Source organism: Oxyura jamaicensis, chromosome 20, assembly GCF_011077185.1.
Source record: "Oxyura jamaicensis isolate SHBP4307 breed ruddy duck chromosome 20, BPBGC_Ojam_1.0, whole genome shotgun sequence".
In the NCBI taxonomy this organism is placed as follows: Eukaryota; Metazoa; Chordata; class Aves; order Anseriformes; family Anatidae; genus Oxyura; species Oxyura jamaicensis.
In genome coordinates, this window is record NC_048912.1 from 3,558,751 (window position 1) to 3,566,013 (window position 7,263).

Sequence of the window (7,263 nt, forward strand, 5' to 3'; positions counted from 1 at the left end):
CCCCCCCTTTGTTATTCTTTGCCACACCAGGTGAGCACAGATACACTTTTCTGATGCTTCCTTAGGCAGCTCCCATGGCACTGTGGTTCCTGCTGGAGGAGGTATCTGATGCAGCAGGAAGGTCATGCCCTGCATTGTGTGGACTGGGCGGGGAGGATGGAGCTGAGGTTTTCACCAAAAGCCTCCCAAAAGTGAATTTCTGTACAGGAAGAGGAGCTGCCACCAAACACAGACACATGCCGTGCATGATAAGAAGTTGAGTCACATAGCCCAGGAGTTGTCCCTTTGGAGTGATGGAGGAAACCCAAGTGCTTGGACATTGACTTCGCCCTTTGCCTTCTCCCTTGTGCCCTTCCTGAGAAACCTTCTGCATTTATTTCCTGTCGGTGTGCTCCGGGCTCTTATCTGCTGTGTGGGTGGGCTCTTGTATTAACAGCAGGGCAGACGCATTTGGCTTCCTGCTTTGCGTGCACAGCCTAATTTCTAGGCAACTCAATTATGAGGGAAATGTTGAAATGCTGCGGTAAACAATCAGGCTTTTAAACTAAAAAAAATCTGTTACTGAAGAACAAATGGCAAATCAGGCAGTGCCATCCACCCTCAGCCAGATCCAAACCATGGGACTGAGCAAAGACAGAAGGAGGACAGTAAGACAGGAGAAGGGTTGGAAGTGGGAGACTCATCCCTATTCCTTCCATTTGGGACTTCATTGAAACACAGTTTGCAGTGTTCATTTATTGCTCCTGAGATAGACTGATGGCACCTTGGGCTGCATATCTCCACTGGTACAAATATCTCTTGGTGTGTTCCATGCTGGGGTCCTGACATGGAGCTCTTGGGAAGCCAAAGTGGCTGGTGCTGCTTCTGTGCTTCTGCAAAGCAGTCCCAGCACTAGCAGGCTGAGTTTGTGCTCTACGTGTGCTCTACAACATGGAGGGGGAAAAAAAAAATCAAAATGAAGGTAAAGGCAACATAGGTAGATGTACCTTGCTTCTGCTCCTAAGGATGGCATCTGCTGAGGACCTCCAAAAGGAGAGGAGCAGTTTAATATTTAGAAAACTCTTTTCCCTGATGCCTTTAGAAATGCCTGTGCTACCTGAGTGAGAACTGTCCAGGTCCACCAGCCTCTGAGTGGACAGTGGATATTGGATAGTGCGTATCTATGTGGACAGTCAGTGAGCCATACAACCACTCATTTTAGTCAAAGTGAAATCAGCAGAAGGGAAATATACACCATCAGGCTCCTGTACACCATCATGTACAGTGGCAACTACATTAACTGTGCAGTTAATATGCAGTCATGTATACAGCTTTGTGCTGCAGGTCTTCGTTCCCCTGCTGTTGACGGAGCCCAGCAGGCAGAGGAGCAGACCTGAGGCTCCTCTTTGTCCTTCAGGAGGGATGTGACACAGTGTGGCACCTATGGACCTCCTGCTTCTGGCCCAGGAGGGCAAGTGAGCACTTTTGTGCAAGTGAGAATAATTCCAAATAATTATTCATTATTTTGATTATTCTAGTTATCAGTTGTCATCAAATACTGTCCTGTTGTTGAAGTATGTCACCCAAGTGGGGAGAATAGGTAATAGGAGTGGTAAGTCTCCAGGCATGCAATGGATAGTAAGTATTCCAAAATAAACTGACCCCATATAGTATATGGCAGATAAAAATAGCAAACAGCCAACAAAACCAAATCAGCTTTGGAAATACTGTTACAAGGAGTGAAAAATATCATAATCATGGAACCTAAGGACCACACCACAGAAATCAGGCACTAAATGTACCCACAGACCCGCATCTGAAGGTAAAAAGCAGCATTCCTTCAAACAATTAGCAATCACAACATTATGTTCTTTCCCATTACTGTCAGCCATGCCCAAGCCACCCACCAGGTAAAATTACAGTGTTAAGATCACAAGTGTATATCAGCTGATTAGCTGAGAGCTCCCTGAGAGCTGTGCTACACGGGAGGACAGCGTGTGGCTGAATTGGCACAGGACAGAAAGCACATCAGCCCTTTGGGGCAAGTCTGCACACACACACACACTTACACACATGCACACAGAGTGTTGAAAGCACAATATCACGGAAGGAAACCGCTTCTAGAGATGGCCCGAGGGAGTGCCCAGGGAAGAAGGGAAAATGGGGTGCTTCAGAAAGCAGGAATAAGGGAGGCTGGGAGTGAGAGGAGCTCTCTGATTTGCCTTTGCCGTGTGCAGATCACCAAACTGTAAAGTTTGGAGAGCTGGTTTGGGACCTCTAGACATCTCCAGGGGACTTAGCCCCGTGCCTCATTGAATTTCATACTCACTGTGCCATTCGTTTTGCACTGCTGCTGCCTCTCCAGCAGTCCCCACTTGTGCTGTCTGCTGTGTGTGTAGATGTGGGAAAAGGGAAGAGCAAGAGCAGAAGGAGGGAGAGAGAGGGGAAGAAAGGAGGTGGGAGTGCTGCATGGCCACAGGAGTGCTGCATGGAAAGGGGATCCCACAAAGCCCCATTTTCCCGGGAGCTTCAGGAGATGACCCAGGGCATTGGGTATTAGTGCCCTCGAACAGAACAAGTTAATAAAGCAAGATAGAGCTCCTTTAAATCCTTCCCAAAAGTAGGACAGAATTTTATTTTTTTTTCTGATGAAATGGAAAATTTCCCTCTCACAGTTCAGTATTATTTGTGAAAAACTATCTGTGGGGAAAAAATATAATTTGCTAGTCAGCTTTCTTGCTGAATATCTCTCCCTGGTAGCCAGCTGTCTGTCAAATTTGCTAACATCACCAGATCTAAAATTATAGTTGTGGGGTAGATTTTGCTGCCTGCCTGCAGTTCATAGGCATTGTCCAGCTAGATCTCAGCAGGGGCTCATCCTCTCTAATGCTCTGTCTTGATGGCCATCAAAGCAAGATGCTTTGGGGAGCCGGCTCTGGTCTCTGTTTCCTTATTTCTTTCCACTCAGCTCTTCCCCTGCTTTCAGTCCTGCATCTGTCAGTCTTACATTTTCCTTATTTTACTGCCTTATCCCTTTTTTTCTGTCTTCACAACCTCTTTTGCTAAATCATTCTTTCTCTTCCACCCCACCATCTCATTAACCATATCCATTTCTGCCCCAGTCCTGTGGGAAGCTCCGTGGGCCTTGAGTGGGGAACAGAGCCCCTTCTCCAGCTTCCATGCCTAGCACGAGCTCCCAGTAACATAAATGTCTAGGGACGAATTGGAACTGGGAAACGAGCTTCGTTTCAGGTCTGCACAAGGACATTTAGAGCCAGCACTGTTTGGCATTATTGTTTGAAGTCCCCATAGAAAAGCCAAGGACTGAGCAGGCCATGGAGGTTTTCATAGCAATCTGACTCATGGTGATGATGTATATCTTAGTTAGTAGCAAATGCACTCCTTGAGAGAGCTTCGGTCTAAGTCGAGTAAAGGCAATAATAGATCTGTGGCTGCAAGAGGTTCTGATATTTTTTTAAAGAACATAGACCAAATAGACAGACAGTATTTCAATTTGTTTTTTTTCCAGATACTACTGAAGCTTAATGAATAAATAAGTACAAAATTAAAGGCTCATTACCCGCCCAAAAAGTCCCTGTCATTTATTAAACCTTTTAGAGGAAGCAAGGAAAAGGGAGAAGTGCCCATTAGAAGGATAAACATATCACAGATCTGAATGTCAAATCAAATTGAGCAAAAATTAATTAACTCAGTGAGCATTAGAAGGGAGAGCCTGGTGTCAGCAGAGACGATGTTTACCTGCTCGTGCTTTCTCTGCTAGCTCAAAAGACACTGGAGGCTGCAGAGGAATTAATGTGTGCCAGGTGCACGCAGCTCACTTTCCTGAAAGAAACCCGTTCCTCATTTCAGAAACCACTTTTCTTATGTCTTGAAGAAATTGTCTGTAAATGGGCCTCTCCCTCGAGCCAGATGCTCTGAGAACTGAGACTTCTCTCAAGCTGCTCTCCCAGCTGGGGACTTATTAACCCAAAGTTCTCCCTGTAATTGCTGTCCGAGTCATTTGAGTGAGTTTTGGATCAGGCCCCCAGTGCCAGCTGGTTTATGGCTACAGCTCGGCTTACAAATGATGCCCTGAAACTGAACTATCTGTAGCTGAGAGTTAATCCCCTTGAAATCAATAATTCCTGATCCCTGAAGCTGCTGTTTCGGTGATGGACGGCTGGCAAGTGAGAGCCAACTTTGTGAAATCATCCCTTTTTCCTCCCCTCTCTGAAACAAGACTTCTTCTATTATTACACCAGCTGATAAAACAACTGTAATCAACTCTTTTCTGCTCCATAAAATAGTTACTGCTAATTACTAATTATTGGGAATAAGCTTCCTACCATATCTGGAAGCATTACAGTGACTGAGAGTTAACAGTGATCATTACTTTTGGAAGAACCACTATTCACTTGTAAGGGGTTACATATGGTACACTGAAGAGTTTTTAACTGATGTGAGCCAAATAATGTTTGAAAAAGAGGTTGATGATTGTAAGATATTAATATATACACATTCTAACACGTGTTTGCATATGTGACTATTCACAGCAAATTGAAATTCAAGCCATTGCATCCACTAGATGCTTACTGGCCATTTGCATACAAAAACACTTGATTTGTGTAGACAATCACTGTAATTGCATGGGCAAAGAGTTGCTGCCTTGTGCTTTCCTCTTGCAGAAGTTGTTTCTGGGCATCAGTAAGTGCTAGCAAGCAGAATACAAACTCACAGGGAAGTTGAAACCCTTTGTGGGGAATTAGAAGTTTGCAGTATTTCTTCTCTGTCACTGCTTCTGGGGAGAAGAATTAATAATGATCAAACTAAAGTGACCCACTGTAAAACGTCATGTCCAGGAACGCTCACTCTGTACTCTTTGTATAAAAACTAATGTCAGCTGCAGAGGGGAAAATCAACTGAATGGATAATACCTTATCAGAAAGTCTTGTTTAAGAACTGAAGAGTACATTTTTGCATCAGTCCCAAGATGCTAATATCCTCTGGACATCAGTGAGGGAGCTGTACCCTGGGCCAGTGCGGGACTCCAGGCAATCAAGTCCCCCCTCTCCATCCCAGGTTGTCCTCAGGAATAATGGAAACTGGGAAAGGTCAGATAAGAGCTTACCGGGATACTCATCCACAACCTGAACTGGAGATAGGCCAGAATTTTCATGGAAGTTCAAAGAAAGGACTTATTTTGTGCTATTTCACCTCCTTTTCATTGACATTTCCTAAGGTAGCCAAGTTTCTGGAAGTTTTAGAATTCATTTGGGACATCAAGCCTATCTCTACAGTCCCAAAAAGCATACCCTCAGATGAAATTGCCAAGTTATTACACAGCTCAAGAGAACCCCAAGACTGAAGTCTCTTCCAGCCTAGATGATTCTGTCTGAAGATTTGCTTCTACTGGCAAGAGACCCACAGATTGCGTATGCTTTGTCCTTCTGAATCAGCACTTGTATATGGGATGTGACGGTGGCCAGATTCTGTTCCAAACTTAATTCAAAGGCGATATTTTCTGTATGAAGGAACACAAAAACTAAATGCTCCTTGCCAGGTGTTTTAATCAGGTGTAGGAGCGCACACAGGAAGAAAGCAAACTTCTTGCTGCTTTGGGTGCTGATATAAACCTGCAGCAGTCATTGGCTTCACAACCAAGACTCTTGAAACCAAGACACTTGCACAGAGTTCGAGCACTCACACCCAGCTGCTTTATCCCCTTCCCCATCTCAGCTGTGGACACTGAGATGAGCAGTGCCCTCATGAACCAACCCCTATGGGAACTCCTTCCTCCCTTACAGGAGAAGTATTTTCTTCAAAGCCTTTGCTGCTTACCCAGGGTAGGCTGTCATCAAATTGCTTGCTACCCTTTTCTGTAAATGATGCTCTGGTGGCTGCTTAAGCTCTTTTCCCTCTTAGCCATTCCAATCTTCTCCACACTTGGGTATTCATTCCATCCTAGGCACATGCCTCCCTTCTCTGGCCAACCTTTCCCTCCACTCTTCTTATAAATCCCACTGGAAAGCAATCCCTTCCCTTTCCAAATCTATATGAAGAAGCACATAACACTTTTTATCTTCCTATTTCATTATTTTGCAAATGCATTAAGTAAAACACCATCTTGAAGTCTGAACAGCAGCCTGAAAGCACTTTGAGCACAGGCTGGGAGTTTTTAATCCCTTCATCACACCTATAAAATAATACACAGTATTAACCAAGGTGCAAGCAACCCACTTCAAAAATGTACTCTAGTTTATGTTTTTGCAGCCCCATTAATTCTACTACATAATTCCCCCGAGGAGAAACAGAAAATGTTCTTTCCATGTAGAAGAGAGGAAAATCCATCCCTTTTGATTTTCAGGAACTAGTACAAACTGTAGATAAGTCTTAGTTATGGCAAGTGAGGCATGGACAAGAGCTCCATCAGTGGTAAAGAGAATTTATTCCCATTCAGCTGTGATAAACTCAGAGGTTTTTGTTGTGATTTGCCACCAAGAACAATGAGTGAAAGAAGCTGTAGCACAAAGTTAAGTTTGATACAAACTCCCTCTTTATGCAAAGGTTTGGGCTTTTATATATTTGGATTAATTTATCAAAGTAGCATTTTTCTAAGAAAAAAGAATGGAGCTTCAAGAGGAAACTGCTCATAGTGTAGTGGGTTCTGTTTTTTTATTTTTATTTTTTGAATTTGGCTACATTTTTGCTGTAGAAGTAGAAAAAAAAATAGGAAAAAATGTACTTTCAAAACTGCTTATTTTTTCTCAGACTTCTAAAAATAAAACTGGCATAGATTTTACAAAGTTTAAAAAAGGCTTAAATAATGAAGCAATGAAAAGCACATTCCAATTTTTAAGTTTGATGAAGGGTTCTCAGTTGATCCAAAACATTTTTTAATTCAGATTTTGTTTGCTGTTTTTCAAAAAGAGGCTAGTTTCATTAACTCTTTCTTCCCCAATCCCTAACAACAACAAAAAAACTCCCAAAACTCAAACCATATTCTACCTCATTTTGACTGAAATAACTTTTTGTCCATGCTATTTTTTTATTTTACCTATGAACCCTCCCTTACCCTGCCTCTGGACCAGCTCATGTCAAAACCTACAGTTTATAAAGACCTCATCTGACAGCAGAGATGAACTCTACCTGACTTGAAGAGTGGATCCAGGATCGCTGGGTGCTTGGGTCCATTTTCCAGATACAAGTTTGAGTCCAGAGTTGATGACCTATCTTGATCCACACACATCCTGAGTTTGACTTGGCCAAAACTTCAGCTGGAAGCTT